Below are 20315 nucleotides of genomic sequence, written 5' to 3' on the forward strand. Positions count from 1 at the left end.
GGAATTCTCTCTCATAACGGAAATACAGATGGATTGTCCTGACAAACTGACATGCCTACCACCTCCTAGTCCGGTCATCCCCAGGTTGACTCGCCAAAGGGTCAAGCCGGGTCTGCCGGAGTGTTCCACAAGGGGGGAGCTATGTGACAGACCCTTCTGTCAGGACTGAAGGAGTTAACTGTGTTTAGCTTTAAGAATCTAATTTCTAAAGACAGGTTTTCTGGCCTCAGCTATTGTGTGCTATAATTACATTTAAGTAATAAACAGGCCATTGTTTAATCACCCTCAGAGAGCAGACGCTAGGTGATAAGACAAGCCAAATGTGTTTAAGTTGTTATCTGCCTAAGTAAAGTATTTAAGTAATGTAATTCTACTGTTTCATAAAAGGGCGTCTTCCCCTTTTTATCTAAATGTACAAGAGTCTTTCAACCCCCCCATCTGGGGTCAAACCTGTATAAATACTAGGCATCTAGCCTTTAATAAATGACATTCTGTTTTAAACCTGAAACTGGCTGGGTTGTGAATTGCTGATTCCCTATGCAGGACATTGTTCCCTGGTACTAACCCTTGGTACACTGTTGGTACCGTAACACTCATTATTTGACTGTCCCAGGAATTATTCTCAGGACACGGTTATGTGGCTTGAAAAGCTAGGACAGTTCCAGAAAAACTGAAACGTCTGGTCACCCTGGATGTAACTATCATAACTTACATGCAACAAGTTCCTGGGTCTTTTTTTCTAGTTCAAATATATGCTGATTAAAGCAGTAGAATATTCAAGTGAAATGTGTTATATATTGTTTTACGCATTGTCTGTAAACATATTGGTCGTTGTAGCAAGATAAGTATAAAGTAATACTCTACTTCCTAGATATACATAAATATCCAAATGAACTTAGCAGTCCTAAATGGGGATGCACAGAACACATTAGCAAAATAGGCAGTAGTAAAACTATATGTTTATAGTAAGATTAATCCTATCTAAATGATCTGGGTGGAAGCAGCTCTTGTCCTGCTGTATTTGGACAATATCGGCTACTACATTCCCTCTTCTTTATCAAACCCTGCACCTGATTACTATTTTACTATGGAGTTCCTGAGAATCCTCTTAAAAGTTTTGACCAACCGCCTAGATCGTCACCAACGCGGACTGCATGGACTCCTTGAAAATGAAATTAACCTCACCTTCGGCTGCAATCTCTGTTGAGGCTGTGCAGACAACCAGCAAATAGACTTTGAGTTTCTGGGGTGACGCTGTAGGGCCCCGGCGTCACACTCCGGTTACTAAATTTGTGCAGGCTTCTCGTAGCTCACCGAGAGGAGAGTCTGAGCTTAGTGAAATGTTGAGAAAGAGGCAGGCAACAATGGCGGCATAATTTCAGCATGTTGGCTGCATAGAGGCTTCGGCGGGCATCGTAGTGCCTCCAGAGTTTATGGAAATGTATGTCCCAGAGGAGCATTTCACGGTATTGACTGATGATGGTCCTAGCCCCAGACAAATATGGCCTATTGCGAAATTTTATTATGTGACATGGGTCTCTGGTAATACTTGGAGCAATTTGCTAGACATATTAGTTCAACATTGTGCAAGAATATGTGTGGGCAGAGCTCATATGGATTTACTGAGTACACTTACACCAAACAGTACAAGTGCACGAGTCAATGGGACCTCTATCCTGGAGATTGCTACAAAAACTGGTGTTGGGTAATACCTCATTAGTAATAGGAAATAGCTGAACTCAGAACCTGGATGCTACCCTGGATTTTATTAAGTTGTACAGAGGATTGGAATGCTTTAATGAAAACTACTCTGTTTGATAATTTTGCCCGGTCCAAAACTAAGAATGTGTGTTTCATTGGCATGCCTTTAGTTCTATATTACTTATCTATATTGCATATGATGACATTCATATGGGGTAGCATTGCGGTCTGTGTCTGAAAAACCTATAGTTGATTGTGCATGTAATCCCTAAATAGGTTTTAAAGAGGATCCACACTTGGGGGCATATTTATAAAGCTCCGTATGAAGCTTGATGTCCCGTGTCTCTGGCGAGCCTTCAGGTTCGCCGGAAACACAAGTTATGAAGCAGCGGTCTAAAGACCTCTGCTCCATAACCTGCCCGCCTGCTCTGAGGCGGCGGACAGACATTGCCCGAAATCAAGCCGATCAAATACGATCGGGTTGATTGACACCCCCTGCTAGCGGCCGATTGGGCACAAATCTGCAGAGGGCAGCATTGCACCAGCAGTTCACCAGAACTGCTGGTGCAATGATAAATGCTGAGAGCGTATGCTGTCGGCATTTATCGATGTGCAGCGGACATGATCCGCAATATCGGATCATGTCTGCTCGCACAATGATAATTTGGCCCCTTGGTGTGTTTGAACATTTTAGGTTCATTATATGTTAAAATAGTGATGGGATAATATTCTTCACAGCGATTTGTTGTTGTTTTTTTTCTTCTGTTAAGTGTGATCAGTCCACGGGTCATCATTACTTCTGGGATATTACTCCTCCCCAACAGGAAGTGCAAGAGGATTCACCCAGCAGAGCTGCATATAGCTCCTCCCCTCTACGTCACTCCCAGTCATTCTCTTGCACCCAACGACTAGATAGGATGTGTGAGAGGACTATGGTGATTTTATTTAGTTTTATTTCTTCAATCAAAAGTTTGTTATTTTTAATAGCACCGGAGTGTGTTATTCCTTCTCTGGTAGAATTTGAAGAAGAATCTACCAGAGTTTTTTCTATGATTTTAGCCGGAGTAGTTAAGATCATATTGCTGTTTCTCAGCCATCTGAGGAGAGGTAAACTTCAGATCAGGGGACAGCGGGCAAATTAATCTGCAAAGAGGTATGTAGCAGCTTTTATTTTCTGACAATGGAATTGATGAGAAAATCCTGCCATACCAATATAATATCATGTATGTATATTTTACATTTGAGTATTCTGGGGAATGGTACTTCACTGGAATTACACTGTGTATATAAGACTTTAGCCTATTTGCAAGCAACAGGCTTTTTAATAACTCTTAATTTATGTTAAACGTTTTTGCTGGAATGTAAAATCGTTTTCATTTTCTGAGGTACTGGGTGAATAAAATGTTTGGGCACTATTTTTCCACTTGGCAGTTGCTTGACCTAATTCTGACAGTTTACTGATCTCTCTCACTGTTGTGTGTGAGGGGGAGGGGCCTTTTTTGGCGCTTTTGCTACGCATCAAAAATTTCAGTCAGAAGCTCATTGTTTTTTCCTGCATGTTCCGGTTCATCTTACAGAACTCAGGGGTCTTCAAAGCTTGTTTGAGGGAAGTAATCTTCACAACAGAGCTGTGAGATTGTAGTTGACTGTGATAAAAAAACGTTTATTCTTTAACTTTTTTATGCCATCAGGGTTAGTTATTCTTTGCTAATGGGAACAAGCCTTTGCTAAAATTGTGTTTTGTTTTTACAAAGTTTGATGCTGTAACCTTTTCAGTTTATTGATTTCAACTGTCATATATCTTTCTGTGCTTCTTAGGCACAGTACGTTTTTCATTGTATTTTACTTGAATAATATTTCCAAGTTGCAAGTTTAGTTGCTAGTGTGTTAAACATGTCTGATTCAGAGGATGAGACCTGTACTATTTGTGCTAACGCCAAAGTGGAGCCCAATAGAAATTTATGTACTAACTGTATTGATGCTACTTTAAATAAAAGTCAATCTGTACAAATTGAACAAATTTCACCAAACAACGAGGGGAGAGTTATGCCGACTAACTCGCCTCACGTGACAGTACCTGCATCTCCCGCTCGGGAGGTGCGCGATATTGTGGCGCCCAGTACATCTGGGCGGCCATTACAAATAACATTACAAGATATGGCTACTGTTATGACTGAGGTTTTGGCTAAATTACCAGAGCTAAGAGGCAAGCGTGATCACTCTGGGGTGAGAACAGAGTGCGCTGATAATGCTAGGGCCATGTCAGATACTGCGTCACAACTTGCAGAACATGAGGACGGAGAGCTTCATTCTGCGGCTGACGGTTCTGATCCAAACAGATTGGATTCAGATATTTCAAATTTTAAATTTAAGCTGGAAAACCTCAGTGTATTACTAGGGGAGGTGTTAGCGGCTCTGAATGATTGTAACACAGTTGCAATACCAGAGAAAATGTGTAGGTTGGATAAATATGTTGCTGTACCAACAAGTACTGACGTTTTTCCTATACCTAAGAGACTAACTGAAATTATTACTAAGGAGTGGGATAGACCCGGTGTGCCGTTCTCACCCCCTCCGATATTTAGAAAGATGTTTCCAATAGACACCACCACACGGGACTTATGGCAAACGGTCCCTAAGGTGGAGGGAGCAGTTTCTACTTTAGCTAAGCGTACCACTATCCCGGTGGAGGATAGCTGTGCCTTTTCAGATCCAATGGATAAAAAGTTAGAGGGTTACCTTAAGAAAATGTTTGTTCAACAAGGTTTTATATTGCAACCCCTTGCATGCATTGCGCCGGTCACGGCTGCAGCGGCATTCTGGATTGAGTCTCTGGAAGACAACCTTAGTTCAGCTACTCTGGACGACATTACGGACAGGCTTAGAATCCTTAAGCTAGCTAATTCATTCATTTCGGAAGCCGTAGTACATTTAACTAAACTTACGGCTAAGAATTCCGGATTCGCCATTCAGGCGCGCAGAGCACTGTGGCTAAAATCCTGGTCAGCTGATGTAACTTCTAAGTCCAAATTACTTAATATACCTTTCAAAGGGCAGACCTTATTTGGGCCCGGTTTGAAAGAAATTATCGCTGACATTACAGGAGGTAAGGGCCACGCCCTGCCTCAAGACAGAGCCAAACCTAAGGCTAGACAGTCTAATTTTCGTTCCTTTCGGAATTTCAAAGCAGGAGCAGCATCAACTTCCACTGCTCCAAAACAAGAAGGATCTGTTGCTCGCTACAGACAAAGCTGGAGACCTAACCAGTCTTGGAACAAGGGCAAGCAGGCCAGGAAACCTGCTGCTGCCCCTAAAACAGCATGAATTGAGGGCCCCCGATCCGGGATCGGATCTAGTGGGGGGCAGACTTTCTCTCTTCGCCCAGGCTTGGGCAAGAGATGTCCAGGACCCCTGGGCGCTAGAGATAATATCTCAGGGATACCTTCTGGACTTCAAATACTCTCCTCCAAGAGAGAGATTTCATCTGTCAAGGTTGTCAACAAACCAAACAAAGAAAGAGGCGTTTCTACGCTGCGTACAAGAACTTTTGTTAATGGGAGTAATCCATCCAGTTCCACGGTCGGAACAGGGACAAGGGTTTTACTCAAATCTGTTTGTGGTTCCCAAAAAAGAGGGAACTTTCAGACCAATCCTGGATTTAAAGATCCTAAACAAATTCCTAAGAGTTCCATCGTTCAAAATGGAGACTATTCGGACAATTTTACCCATGATCCAAAAGGGTCAGTACATGACCACAGTGGATTTAAAGGATGCTTACCTTCACATACCGATTCACAAAGATCATTACCGGTATCTAAGGTTTGCCTTCCTAGACAGGCATTACCAGTTTGTAGCTCTTCCATTCGGATTGGCTACAGCTCCAAGAATCTTCACAAAGGTTCTGGGTGCTCTTCTGGCGGTACTAAGACCGCGGGGAATCTCGGTAGCTCCGTACCTAGACGACATTCTGATACAAGCTTCAAGCTTTCAAACTGCCAAGTCTCATACAGAGTTAGTACTGGCTTTTCTAAGGTCACATGGATGGAAGGTGAACGAAAAGAAAAGTTCACTCGTTCCACTCACAAGAGTTCCCTTCCTGGGGACTCTTATAGATTCTGTAGAAATGAAGATTTACCTGACAGAGGACAGGTTAACAAGACTTCAAAGTGCTTGCCGCACCCTTCATTCCATTCAACACCCGTCAGTGGCTCAATGCATGGAGGTAATCGGCTTAATGGTAGCGGCAATGGACATAGTTCCCTTTGCTCGCTTACACCTCAGACCACTGCAACTGTGCATGCTAAGTCAGTGGAATGGGGATTACTCAGATTTGTCCCCTTCTCTGAATCTGGATCAAGAGACCAGAAATTCTCTTCTATGGTGGCTTTCTCGGCCACATCTGTCCAGGGGGATGCCATTCAGCAGACCAGACTGGACAATTGTAACAACAGACGCCAGCCTTCTAGGTTGGGGTGCCGTCTGGAATTCTCTGAAAGCTCAGGGACAATGGAGTCAGGAGGAGAGTCTCCTGCCAATAAACATTCTGGAATTGAGAGCAGTTCTCAATGCCCTCCTGGCTTGGCCCCAGTTGACAACTCGGGGGTTCATCAGGTTTCAGTCGGACAACATCACGACGGTAGCTTACATCAACCATCAGGGAGGGACAAGAAGCTCCCTAGCAATGATGGAAGTATCAAAGATAATTCGCTGGGCAGAGTCTCACTCTTGCCACCTGTCAGCAATCCACATTCCGGGAGTGGAGAACTGGGAGGCGGATTTCTTAAGTCGTCAGACTTTTCATCCGGGGGAGTGGGAGCTTCATCCGGAGGTCTTTGCCCAAATACTTCGACGTTGGGGCAAACCAGAGATAGATCTCATGGCGTCTCGACAGAACGCCAAGCTTCCTCGTTACGGGTCCAGATCCAGGGATCCAGGAGCAGTCCTGATAGATGCCCTGACAGCACCTTAGGACTTCAGGATGGCTTACGTGTTTCCACCCTTCCCGATGCTTCCTCGATTGATTGCCAGAATCAAACAGGAGAGAGCATCAGTGATTCTAATAGCACCTGCATGGCCACGCAGGACTTGGTATGCAGACCTGGTTGACATGTCATCCTGTCCACCTTGGTCTCTACCTCTGAAACAGGATCTCCTGATACAGGGTCCTTTCAAACATCAAAATCTAACTTCTCTGAAGCTGACTGCTTGGAAATTGAACGCTTGATTTTATCAAGACGTGGGTTTTCTGAGTCAGTTATTGATACCTTAATACAGGCTAGGAAGCCTGTTACCAGAAGGATTTACCATAAGATATGGCGTAAATACCTATATTGGTGTGAATCCAAAGGTTACTCTTGGAGTAAGGTTAGGATTCCTAGGATATTGTCTTTTCTACAAGAAGGTTTAGAAAAGGTTTTATCTGCTAGTTCATTAAAGGGACAGATCTCAGCTCTGTCCATTCTGTTACACAAACGTCTGTCAGAAGTTCCAGACGTTCAGGCTTTTTGTCAGGCTTTGGCCAGGATTAAGCCTGTGTTTAAAACTGTTGCTCCGCCATGGAGCTTAAACCTTGTTCTTAACGTTTTACAGGGCGTTCCGTTTGAACCCCTTCATTCCATTGATATAAAGTTGTTATCTTGGAAAGTTCTATTTTTAATGGCTATTTCCTCGGCTCGAAGAGTCTCTGAGTTATCAGCCTTACATTGTGATTCTCCTTATTTGATTTTTCATTCGGATAAGGTAGTTCTGCGTACTAAACCTGGGTTCTTACCTAAGGTAGTCACTAACAGGAATATCAATCAAGAGATTGTTGTTCCTTCTTTGTGTCCAAATCCTTCTTCGAAGAAGGAACGTCTACTGCACAATCTGGACGTAGTTCGTGCCCTAAAATTTTACTTACAGGCAACTAAGGAATTTCGACAAACGTCTTCTCTGTTTGTCGTTTACTCTGGTCAGAGGAGAGGTCAAAAGGCTTCTGCTACCTCTCTTTCCTTTTGGCTTTGTAGCATAATACGTTTAGCTTATGAGACTGCTGGACAGCAGCCTCCTGAAAGAATTACAGCTCATTCTACTAGAGCTGTGGCTTCCACTTGGGCCTTCAAGAATGAGGCCTCTGTTGAACAGATTTGCAAGGCTGCAACTTGGTCTTCGCTTCATACTTTTTCCAAATTTTACAAATTTGACACTTTTGCTTCCTCGGAGGCTATTTTTGGGAGAAAGGTTCTTCAGGCAGTGGTTCCTTCTGTATAAAGAGCCTGCCTATCCCTCCCGTCATCCGTGTACTTTTGCTTTGGTATTGGTATCCCAGAAGTAATGATGACCCGTGGACTGATCACACTTAACAGAAGAAAACATAATTTATGCTTACCTGATAAATTCCTTTCTTCTGTAGTGTGATCAGTCCACGGCCCGCCCTGTTTTTTTTAAGGCAGGTAAATATTTTTTAAATTATACTCCAGTCACCACTACACCCTTGGCTTCTCCTTTCTCGTTGGTCCTTGGTCGAATGACTGGGAGTGACGTAGAGGGGAGGAGCTATATGCAGCTCTGCTGGGTGAATCCTCTTGCACTTCCTGTTGGGGAGGAGTAATATCCCAGAAGTAATGATGACCCGTGGACTGATCACACTACAGAAGAAAGGAATTTATCAGGTAAGCATAAATTATGTTTTTCTCCCTTGCTATTATTCTAAACAGAAGAAAATTGTCATTACCTGTTTTAATCTTCAAACATTACATTGTAGCTAGCTTAGGGTTCATATTTATTTTACAGGCAAGTTTGTATTTATTTTAACTAGGTACAATAGTTATTAAATAGTTATTAACTATTTAATAGCTACCTAGTTAAAATAAGTACAAATTTACCTGTAAAATAAATCCTAACCTAAATTACAATTACACCTAACACTACACTATCATTAAATAAATTACCTAAACTAACTACAATTATATTAAATAAACTAAAGTATGAAAGAAAAAAACACTAAATTACAGAAAATAAAAAAATAATTACAAGAATTTTAAACTAATTACACCTACTCTAATCCCCCTAATAAAATAAAAAAGCCCCCCAAAATAAAAAAATTCCCTACCCTATACTAAATTACAAATAGCCCTTAAAAGGGCTTTTTGCAGGGCATTGCCCCAAAGTAATCAGCTCTTTTACCTGTAAGAAAAATACAATACGCCCCCAACATTAAAATCCACCACCCACACACCCAACCCTACTCTAAAACCCACCCAATCCCCCCTTAAAAAAACCTAACACTACCCCCTTGAAGATCACCCTACCTTGAGACGTCGTCACCCAGAGGGGCAGAAGTCTTTATCCGATCCAGGCAGAAGAGGTCTTCCAAGCGGCAGAAGTCTTCATCCAGACGGCATCTTCTCTCTTCATCCATCCGGAGCGGGTCCATCTTCAATCCAGCCGACACGGAGCATCCTCTTCAAACGAAGTCCAAGCAAAGAATGATGGTTCCTTTAAATGACGTCATCCAAGATGGCGTCCCTTGAATTCCGATTGGCTGATAGGATTCTATCAGCCAATCAGAATTAAGGTAGGAAAAATCCTATTGGCTGATGCAATCAGCCAATAGGATTGAGGTTGCATTCTATTGGCTGATTGGAACAGCCAATAGAATGCACGCTCAATCCTATTGGCTGGTTGGATCAGCCAATAGGATTGAACTTCAATCTTATTGGCTGATTGGATCAGCCAATAGGATTTTTCCTACCTTAATTCCGATTGGCTGATAGAATCCTATCAGCCAATTTGAATTCAAGGGACGCCATCTTGGATGATGTCATTTAAAGGAACCTTCATTCTTCGCTTGGACTTCGTTTGAAGAGGATGCTCCGCGTCGGCTGGATTCAAGATGGACCCGCTCCGGATGGATGAAGATAGAAGATGCTGTCTGGATGAAGACTTCTGCCGCTTGGAGGACCTCTTCTGCCCGGATCGGATGAAGACTTCTGCCCCTCTGGAGGTCCACTTGTGCCCGGCTGGGTGAAGACGTCTCAAGGTAGGGTGATCTTCAAGGGGGTAGTGTTACTACAAATGGCTATAGATGTCTCCTCCCTGTATTCTAGCATTCCCCACTCGGAAGGACTAGAAGCACTAAAATTCATGCTAGAACATTACACAGATTTTCCAGAAAGGTTTATCAGTTTCCTTATAGAGATAACAAAATATCTTTTGACCCACAATTACTTTGTGTTTGAGGGGATTCTCCCTCCCCTTCCCCCTCCTATGCAAATTTGTATATGGGATACTTTGAGATCAGCCACCTCTTTGGAGGAAACTGTCCCCTCAAACACAACATCATAACATATGGAAGGTTTATAGATGACTTGATCTTAATTTATAAAGATAACCAAATAACAATAATTCCCCAGCTTATAGCACATCTCAATCAAAACAATCTCAACCTCTCAGTCACACACAAGACTGATGAATTAAGTAAAGAGTATCTTGACCTGTATCTACAACATGATGATAATAATAATAATAATAATAATATCATCACTTTCAATTATACCAAACCCTTTCCAGAAACACCATATTGAGAGCTGACTCTTGCCATGCACCCCATATGAGGAAGAGAATACCTAAAGGCAAATTTCTTTGCTTAAGCAGGAACTGTTCCACACTAAAATCATATAAGCAAGAGGCCAAGATACTATCCAACAAATTGATAGCCAGAGGCTACAATAAATCTGCTCTTAAAGGGATATGAAACCCATTATTCAGATAGAGCATGCAATTTTAAGAAACTCTCTAATTTACTCATATTAATTATTATAATCTTTGTTCTCTTGGTATACTTTGTTGAATGAGCAGCAATGCACTACTTGTTGCTGACTGAACACATGTGTGAGCCAATGACAATCAGTCTATATATGCATCCACCAATCAGCAGCTAGAACCTAGGTTCTTTGCTGCTCCTGAGCTTTCATAGATAAACATTTCAGCAAAGGATAACAAGAGAAGGAAGCAATTTAAATATTACAAGTAAATTGGAAAGTTGTTTAAAATTGTATGCTCTATCTGAATCATGAAAGAAAATTTTTGGGTTTCATGTCCCTTTAACTCAGTCAATACACAGGTAGCAAAAATGGACAGACATACCTTACTAAACAAGACAGGAAACAATTTCAACAATAACAAAAATAAGAAAGCAAACAAAGACAAACACAAAAACATGACACACAAGAATACAGACTTATTGGACACGTATGAAATATACTTTACAACCAAATATAGTATACAATTTTACAACATCTGTGGCATAATAAGAAAGTACCTACCAGTTCTTAATGGAGACCCCACACTGAAATTTAAATTGGACAACAAAGTAAAGTATGTAGCTAAAAAAGCAACTAACATCAGAGATGTAGTAAAGAAGAAATTCAACAGTAAGGAACCAAGTGAATTCGCTTACCCCAACCACTGATTTCTTCAAATGTGGACATGTTCTATGCAAAAGCTGTGCTTGCACAAACAAAAGCAAAGTATTCACCACAACACAAATGGGAAAATAATTCAACATAAAAAATAGAATAGATTGCACATCCAAATTTGTGATCTACTTAGTAACTTGCAAACAATGTCACCTTCAATATGTGGGCATAACCACACGCCCATTGAAAGAAAGGATCAGGGAGCACCTTATTTCCATAAAGGAGGAAATACCCAAAACACCAATAGCAAACCCTTTTCTATACACATCAAGCTCGTGTCTCTAACCTTTCATTCATAGGAATAGAACACATAGAAAAAGACCCTCTGGGAGGGGATAGATTGAAAAATCTACTAAAAAGAGAGGTCTACTGGATCTTCACGCTAGCAACTAAAACACCTCTAGGCATTAATAAGAGATATGATTTAAACTTATTTGTGGAGTAAGAACCTCTCACAACTACTGACCATCATTCAACTACTAATTCCATTCTACCATACATGCAGCAATACCAAATTAAGTTTTAACCTCATTCCATCCCACAGGTTTCAACATAACCCCTCTATTTGCTATACCTATCAATACTCCACCATTACATTGTATTTAATTAGATAGAATATATATATATATATATATATATATATATATATATATATATATATATATATATATATATATATATATATATATATATATATATATATATATACCCACTAAATCTTTGTACCTAAGAAGCAAAAGAAAGAAAATTTGATCTTAACATGAATAATGTCCTAGTCCTGTGGCCTCCAATTATATATTCTAACATAACTGAGGCCTAATCACTTAGACATAGGACCTGAGCATTTCATGGGATCACACTAAGTGTTAACAGATATTTTTGTAATGTAAACTTGTATATCCTTTTAACCCCAATATTGCTTTAATTATCTGTTTTCTTTTCTCTTTTTCTTGTATTATACATTTTTTTATATAACCTTTATTACTTAAAATATATATTCTTATAATAATAAGCATTGGTTTTCTATAGACTGCCAAAAACAAGCAGTGTAAATTAACTTTCTTTGAGTAAAAAAGAATATTGTCTAGCAATACATAGTTTGTAACAACAATATGCATAAAGTTATATCCAATGTTTAGAAAAATGTCATTTCTATTATGCCATCAAGTTAGATATTATAGCACCTATATACTCCATCTGAACCTATCTCCTCCCCAAATGGGCAAACACTAACCTCCTATTGCCCAACCCACAGTACTTAAAGGGACACTCAATCAAAATTAAACTTTTATTATTAAGATAGAGCATGCTATTTTAAACAACTTTCCAATTTACTTCCATTAACTAAATGTGCACAGTCTTTTTATATTTAAACGTTTTGAGTCACCAGCTGCTACTGAGCATGTGCAAGAATAAGTGTGTATGCATTTGTGAATGGCTGATGGCTGTCACATGATACGTGTATGCATTTGTGATTGGCTGATGCCTGTCACATGGTACAGGGGGAGTGGAAAAAGACATAACTTAAAATTGTCTTGTTATCTTGCATTTGTTGATTATGCAAATCTACTGTGTTGACTGGTCCTTTAAAGGGACAGTTCACCCAAAAACTTTCTCCCCTTTAAATTATTCCCAATTATACTTTTTACCTGCTAGAGTGTATTAAATTGGTTGCAAGTAGCTCCTTTACTCCTATTTCAGCATTTGAAATAGCTGATTTAGCTTGTGGTTTCCCAACCTATACTGAAAGTTTTGATACTGGCGTATAGGCTATTGACAAGCCTAAGTAAACACAGCCAGCAGAAGAAATTACACCCTCAGTGGAGGGCATGATAGTTAAGTAATAAAATGATAATTTTCCATTGTTCTCTCTATGTATTGAGCTTTAGTCTCCCAGACATATATAAGATAAGGATGCAAGTCTGTGTACATGAAAGTGATAACATAATGAGATCTGATATTACCTGAAGCTCAACCCATTGTAATAGGCTGTGGTTTCAAAGCACAAAACCAGCTACTTCATATACACAAATAAACCCGAAAATGCAATTTCTCAAATATTTTATACTCTGCAGTTGGTAAAACAAGTCATTTAAAATACATTTATGGAAAAACAATTTTACAGTGTACTGTCCCTTTAAGCTCACCTGGAGTATCAGGTAACTATCTCTTATGAAGCACATGTACACGTCAGATAGAAGGAGCCTTGTTTACCTGTTGTCTCCTACCTGAATAAACCAACGTTTGCACTGGCACCTTGGCTCCAGTATCCTTTCTTCATAGTTTATAATTATTTTTGTCAAAGCTTTTACTGTGTGTGCAAACAGCAGAGCATACAGTTGTAATTTGCATGCACCTGCATTCACTGTTTGCAGCTGGTCAGTGCTCCAATGGTGAAGTGTATTGCAACAGTGTCAAAACACATTTTCACATGGCAAAGTTCACAGCCTACATTACCTTATTTAAAAAATGAGAAAACAAACTAAATCCAACATTAAGGCACCAAACGATTAAGAGAAATACATTTTTCTACATCATTTGCATAATATAATGAATGCCATAGACAGTAATACATATTTAGCCAGTGGTGAAGCCACTCAATAATACCACTATTGACAATCAACATGGGGTTAAAATATTGTTAAACATGAGAAAGTAAAACACCAGACCTTTACAGCAGCAAATTCGCTAACACCTCAGTGTCACATGACATGTTTCGCCTTAGCTTTTTCAAAGATAACCTACCATCTTTAAAAAAAAAAAAAAAAAAAAACTGTGTTGTACAAGAAATGTTGTTGCATTTTCTTCTAACCTCACTTGTTTTTATTCATAATCTCTCTTATTCACACCACTTGTCAGGGACCCAGGTAGGACACACCTGCTATATATGGTTTTAATGTGTAGTGACTTTGTATTTTTTAGCCTGTGCATCTTTTGCTGCAGCCACGATAGAATTGTAATAGAATGAAAATATTCTTTCTGAACAACATTTATTGGTTATCACACTACAACATGAGACTGAACATACATGGGATGTTATTCCAGACTTTTTAAATTCACTTTTTTCAGAACAGAAAAACAATATTGACTCATAACAACTGTTTAAAAAAAAATTCATAGCACCTCCAGTAGGACTTATAGCTTTAAATAGGATTGCCAGTTGTTCTCTATAGAAATGTAAGTAACTGGGTGCGATAGTCTGTTGGTCACACAATGCTTGCCTGCCAAAGCACTACCTTAGACCCCACTCTTAATTCTACCATGTATATTTTTTTACATCTAAGTAGTCATTTTACCTCTTGGCTGACAGGAACATGAATAGCAATCATTTTACCTCCACAAATTGTAGAGATATGACCCCTTAGCTGCCCCTTGCTTCCTTCTGTTCCATATTTGTAATGCATTGAAGCATATGAGGTCTTTTACAATAAACACTCAGAGACTTAAAAAAACTGGACCTATTTTATGCATCTCATCGTAAAATGCCTGTACCTGTTTGCATATTTGCTTCAATAAAAAAAAAACTGGACATTTAAGTGTCCAGTATTTCTCTAAAGATTTTACAGTACAACCTGCTAAAATTCTGGATTATCCGGATGAACCTAACTTTAACGTGTAAATAATATGGTAGTTGGCAGCCAGAAAAGTATATCATTACACAAGATTCATGAAACAATACTTGGACATTATTTTTTTTTTAACAGGAACAGAATATGAAAGCAGGGTTATTAAGTCCTTTGTGTGGAATATCCCTGTCCTCAGATTTATATGTTGTTTCCCTAATACAAGAAAAGCAATTTGAGAAGTGCCCTAATGATTTATGGGCTTTGACAGAGCTGCTGGTAAGTAACAGTGAAGTGCATTTTACATTTATATTTTTGTTAATTCCTGTTTATATAAACACTTTTCTTTTTCCCAGATAGTAGGTGTCTTTCCTTTTGAGAGAGATTTGTTTTCAGAAGAAAGACTCCTGTCAGCAATAAGTCAACACTTTGTAGCAAACTCGATCAAGCTTTCCTGTGTAATTCTATTTGAATAATTAACTTACTCAAGCTTTAGATGCATAAAAGAGCGAAGTGTAACATTTAATATCTGGTCTCTTGTAGAGAGATAAATATATGTAAATAATAGGAGCTATTATCATTTCCTTTTAAAGGGACATAAAGAGAATTAGAGCATTTTATTATTGAACTATTGCTTGCATATAAGTATGTGCTTAACCCATGCAAAGGCATAGCTAAAGTAACCTGTAGAGCAGCAGTACAACCTAGACCTGGTTGAAAACATCTGATGAGCCAGTAACAAGCTTCCAGTAGTTCATTAATTCTCATGAGCCTACCTAGGTATACTTTACATCAAATGATCCTGGGAGAAAAAAGTAAATTTGATAACAGAAGTAATTTGAAAGGTCCCTATGAATTATTTATTTTGACTTCCATGTCCCTTTAAGAGGTAGTTGGCTTGCTGGGCTTTCATATCATAATGTTAATAAACCATTACCTGAATTCTGTTTGGTGTATTCTGTATTTCTAATAGTTTTTTTTTCTATCTTAGCTTGCTCAACTAAAACAGGGAATTGAGGCTCTTGTACGGCATGTTACTTTGCCTGATCCATCAATTCTACATAGCAGTGAGGTATGTTTACACAGATAAAATAGTCTCTGAAAGCATACACCAGAAACTTGAATCTGCTTCTTTAAACTGAAAACCTGCAGATAAATGTGCATTGTGGAACAGAGCTAGGACTCGGAGGTACAAAAAGAAATTCCAATATTTATAGAATATTAACAAAAATATGCACATACAGAAGCACAGTTTGTTTGCACACTAAGAAGTAATACAAGCAACAAAATCAAATACAGTTGTTTATAGGTAAAGGGTTTTATTTTCATTTTAAATATTAATCTTAAATACTGATGTTTAAACAAAAAAAAGCTAAGCCTAAATCAATATTTAAGAATACGTTAGCTTAATTATTGAGGTTTTAGTTGGGCAATTACTATAGCCTTCTTTCTTGCTTCTCACTACACTTAAAACCTTATGGGCCAGATTACAAGTGGTATGCTAACTGTTGCGAGTGATATAATTTCTTTCTTAAGACACGGTGAGTCCACGGATCAATTACTGTTGGGGAATATCACTCCTAGCCAGCAGGAGGAGGCAAAGAGCACCACAGCAAAGCTGTTAAGTATCACGTCCCTTCCCACAACCCCCAGTCATTCTCTTTGCCTCTAGTGCAAAGAGGAGGTGAAGTATTTAGGTGTCTGATAAGATTCTTCTATCAAGATTTTTTTGTTTTTATTGGAAGCCTGAGCAGGCTTGCTCTGATCTTCCTAACACTTGGGTTTAGCTGTACTCCACGTTAGTCTCTTTAGCAGGGCTGTGGTAGCTTTTAAGCAGTTAGGAACTTGTGGGGTGGGCCCCACTGTGTTTTCATGACAGATTGCTGCCCTTACTCAGAATGCTGCTAGAGTAGGCTTACTCTTTTCATTTCTTCTATCCACAGGTCTCTGTGAGGACCGGCTTCCTCTCATACCAGTGACTGGTCCTGCTGCCGGACAATCAGGGGTGCAGGTAAGTGCCATGTTATTTCTTATAGGATGTATTTTGGCACTACATCATAAATTAAACTGCACCATATTGGGACACATATTCCAGAGGTCAGAATTTTTTTCAGGTAGGTTGCAGGGTACTGTGGCGGTAGGAGGGAGATTTCTCTTGAAATAAATTTAAATTAAACGTTAGTTTTTATTTTAATTATTATTGGTGGCTCAGTCAGCGTAACTGCTTATACATGCAGTCGCTATATTTTGGGGCCTTGTGAATGTTTATTATCGTAGTGTTTAAACGTTAGCCATTTTTCGGCGGTGTTGGGGTTGAGGGTGTGAAGTCACTAGTAGGCGTGTCTCCTCCTCATATCGCGTGGCTTCTTGGCACCGTTTTTACAGAGAAGTCTCACATTGTACGTTACTCCGACTTTTTTGCTGTGTCGCTTAGGTTCTCCTGCAGTTCGGAAGTCTTCAAAAGTTTATCGTTCCGTGTCAGGAGGAGCAGGTAGGCACCTCAGCTTAGCGCTAAGGTGTAGAGAGTGCAGGAGGTTTTTCTCAAATTATTTTTATTTAATCTTTTTTTAATCCTTAAAATAGGGGATTTTGAAGCAATAGATAGAGCTTTTGTTAGCGTTCTCCCTTAAAAAGGCAGTAAAACTTTTTTTGTCAAATTAAAGTATTTTTTCATAAAATCTGGGTGCTTAACATTCTGGTGCAAGATGGACTTGGAGTCTAGGCCTTCTGCTGAATGCAAACTTTGTTTGGATACCCAAGTAGAATCCCCTTTGCCTTTTTGCAGTTTTTTTATTGAGAGAACTCTTATGTACAAAGACAAACTGTTTGTTACTGAGCCACAATTCACTTAGGATGATGCTGTACAGGCACTGCCACTGCCTCTTCCCTGTACGTCCCAACCTGTAGTAATGTCACATGCAGTGCCCTGCGGTTCCTCTCAATCTCCGGATGGAGTGTTTTTAAAGGCTGAGATTGCGGCCCAGGTATCCTCAGAGGTATCTGAGGCGCTGGCAGCCATTCCCATGCTGCAGGGGAAGCATAAGAGGAAAACTATAGCATCAGATAAGGTATCAGTTCCTGCTCAGGCTGACCGGATTCCTCTCTCACATACAGTAGATCGGAGGAGGAAGATACTTCGGTAGCTTCTGAGAGTTAAATCTCAGATTCCATGTAATTCCTTCTTCTGATGCTGAAGTAGTTTCCTTCAGATTCAAGCTTGAGCACCTCCGTGTTTTGTTAAAGGAGGTTTAAGCTACCTTGGACGACTCAGATACCCCTATCAATGTCAACCATAAAAAGTCTAGTAAGTTAAATAGATACTTTGATGTTCCTTCATCTGGAGAGGTGTTTCCAGTGCCAGACCGTGCCACGGAAATTATTACTAAGGAATGGGAGAGACCAGGAATTCCCTTTTCACCCTCCCCTGTTTTCAGGAAAATGTTCCCTGTGGCCGACTCCATCAAGGAATCATGGCAGACAGTTCCCAAGGTGGAAGGAGCGATTTCCACTCTGGCTAAGAGAACTACTATTCCTATTCAGGATAGTTGCTCCTTTGAGGATCTTATGGATAAAAAGCTGGAGGCCCTTTTAAAGAAGATGTATACTCATCAGGGGATGCAATAGCAACTGGCAGTATGCATTGCAACAGTAACCAGTGCAGCAGCCTATTGGTTTGACGCTTTGTCGGAGTCCCATCAAGCTGAGACTCCTTTGGAGGAGATTCAGGATAGGATAAAAGCTCTCAAGTTAGCCAATTCGTTTATCACTGATGCTTCCTTGCAGGTCATTAAGTTGGTGGCCAAAATATCTGGCTTTGCAATCTTAGCGCGTAGAATACTATGGCTTAAATCTTGGTCTGCTGCTGTTTCTTCTAAATCAAACCTTTTGGCAATTCTTTACAAGGGAAAGACCTTGTTCTGACTGGCATTAGCAGAAATTATTTCCGATTTCACGGGTGGTAAAGGTTCCTTTCTGCCTCAAGACAAGAAGAACAAGTCGAAAGGACGCCAGCAGGAACAGTCCAAGCCCTCTTGGAAGCCCGGTCAGTCTTGGAACAAGGGGAAGCAATCCAAGAAACCCGCAGCTGATCCCAAGTCAGCATGAAGGGTTTGCCCCCGATCCAGGATCGGATCAAGTGGGGGACAGACTCTCTCGGTTCTCACAAGCTTGGGATCGAGATGTCCCGGGCCCGTGGGCAGTGGACATAGTTTCCCAGGGGTACAAGTTAGAGTTAAAAAAAATTCCTCCCAGGGGCAGGTTTCACCTCTCAAGATTATCTGTAGACCAGATAAAAAGAGAGGCATTCTTGAAATGTGTTCAGGACCTTTCCCTCTTGGGAGTGATAGTTCCAATTCCAAGACAGGAACAGGGTCTAGGTTTTTACTCCAACCTGTTTGTGGTTCCCAAAAAAGAGGGAACTTTTCAGCCTATTCTAGATCTAAATCTTCTGAACAGGAGTGCTGTCCTTCAAGATGGAGACGATATGTTCCATTCTATCTCTGATTCAAGAAGGTCAATTCATGATGACCATAGACTTGAAGGATGCGTACCTGCACGTTCCCATTCACAGGGATCAACACAGATATCTAAGGTTTGCCTATTTGACAGACATTTCAAATTTGTGGCACTGCCCTTTGGTCTCGCCACGGTTCCCAGAATATTCTCAAAGGTCCTGGGAGCTCTGCTGGCAGTAATTCAGTCTCTGGGCCTTGCAGTGGCGCCTTATCTGGACGACATTCTGGCTCAGGTGCCATCCTTACAACTAGCAGAATCCCATACAAAAGATTTTGTTGGTGTTTCTTTGTTCGCCTTAGTTGGCCCTAGCCCTGTCTATCAGGTTCCAGACGGACAATATAACCCCAGTGGCTTATATCAACTACCAAGGAGGAACTTAGCCATGAAGGAGGTGGCACGGATCATCCAGTGAGCGGAGACTCACAATTGCTGTCTATTTGCCATCCACATTCCAGGAATGGACAATTGGGAAGCGGATTTTCTGAGAAGACAGACTTTCCATCCCGGGGAGTGGGAACTCCATCCCGAAGTGTTCTCCAGGTTAACAACCAAATGGAGGTTACCAGAATTGGATCTGATGGCGTCTTGTCAGAACGCCAAGCTCCCAAAGTAGGGTTCAAGATTGAGAGATCCTCAAGCCTTTCTGATAGATGCTCTGGCAGTTCCTTGGAATTTCAAGTTGGCATATCTCTTTCCACCGTTTGCTCTCCTTCCACGAGTCATAGCTCGGCTCAAGCAGGAGAGAGCATCAGTGATTGTAATAGCTCCGGTGTGGCCTTGCAGGATCTGGTATGTGGATCTAGTAGAGATGTCATCTAAACCTCCGTGGAAACTTCCGCTAAGGAAGGCCCTTCTGCTTCAGGGGCCCTTCCTGTATCCAAATCTCGTTTCTCTGAAGCTGATTGCTTGGAGATTGAACGCTTGATTTTAGCTAACCGTGGATTTTCCGAATCTGTCATTGAGACCATGATTCAGGCTCGTAAGCCTGTCACTAGAAAGATTTACCATAAGATATGGCGTAAATATCTTTATTGGTGTAAGTTTTTTGGAGTAAGGTCAGGATCCCGAGGATCTCATC

This window comes from Bombina bombina, chromosome 8 (assembly GCF_027579735.1).
Source record: "Bombina bombina isolate aBomBom1 chromosome 8, aBomBom1.pri, whole genome shotgun sequence".
NCBI classification, from domain to species: domain Eukaryota; kingdom Metazoa; phylum Chordata; class Amphibia; order Anura; family Bombinatoridae; genus Bombina; species Bombina bombina.